The following is a 1345-nucleotide window of genomic DNA, read 5'->3' on the forward strand; positions in this document are numbered from 1 at the left end:
TAATAACAGAATTTTCACTTAAACTGCACTTATTTGAATTTGTGTTCTGTCATAGTACAGTCTATGTATTTCAGTATTCCTCATTCCAATGATACAAATAGTTAATCTTTATTGTTTGTTGGTCATATTTTTAAAAATATAAGTTACAAAAGATTTGGTGAAAGTTCTGTTTAAATGAGAATAATAAAAAAGATTTCATTGTAATTTTGGTTACCTGGTGTTACTGGGCTGAAAACAGTCATGTCGTGTGTAAAACTGTAGGTTGCACACCTGTTCTCTGGGGAACTCATCAAATAACAAACACACTCACATGTTCCATAATATGACGAAAAGGAAATTGCTGAGTCACAGCAACACAGCTCAGTGTCAAGTTTTTGTCCGTTTACGTTTGCTGACAAACTGAGAGTTCATACTGGTACAACATGCTTTGTCACGTCACCCTAAAGATTTTTTCTCCACATTCAGTTACCAGGTGAAACACAGAGAGGATATCACTGTTATGATAACCTCCACATCACAAAAGCTGTTGCTGTAGTATGCAGTGCCATTTGCATTAAGGCTTTTTTTTTTTAAATATGTGCTGACAAGTTTTTTTGTTTGTTGTGTTGTTTTTTACAGGTATCATAAGACCAGTCCAAATTTGTGATAAAGACCTGTTCAGATTAAACCTACCATGAAAGCTGAGTTTGCAAAGTCTTATCATTCTTAACTGCTGCCAACTGCATATTAGGTGAAATGACAAGTGAGTAAGGTAAAGGAAACCTACTGATATCACACATCATGTACAAAGACATCTCACCTGTTGCATTACATAGACGTTCCGGTAAGGATAATATAAAGTTATTTGCTAAAAATTGCTCATTATTTCAATTTTCTTTATTTTTGATTGATCCAGCATCCACATGACCATATATAGGATATGGAATTTATTAATTGATTTATTTAACTCCGTGATGAAACAGTGTAAATACACATTTGGTTCATTATATAGATAACACATGGCTTAGAATTTTAGATTTAGGTAGGAGTCATGCTATGCACTGTTAAAAATATCACGTAAGAAAATGGTCTAAAGTAGCACATCAGAAAATGTGAACTGAACACATGGGACCATACTGAGTTTGCCAGTAATTGTGAACAAGAAAAAATCTGACTCGTGAAGCTTGATCTTGTCCTTGTTACCTGACAGAATGACACAGCAGAGTGTCTCGTCACTTCATTATTCAGCTCGTTCTTTGATTGGCTGGTTTCAGTTCCACTGACTCAGCATCACGTTGTGATCGTATATAAGATGAGCGCGCCTTCTTCTTCCTCACAACTTCGGGAAGATCTGAAGAGGTTCTTG

This window comes from Puntigrus tetrazona, chromosome 3, assembly GCF_018831695.1.
Source record: "Puntigrus tetrazona isolate hp1 chromosome 3, ASM1883169v1, whole genome shotgun sequence".
Lineage (NCBI taxonomy): Eukaryota > Metazoa > Chordata > Actinopteri > Cypriniformes > Cyprinidae > Puntigrus > Puntigrus tetrazona.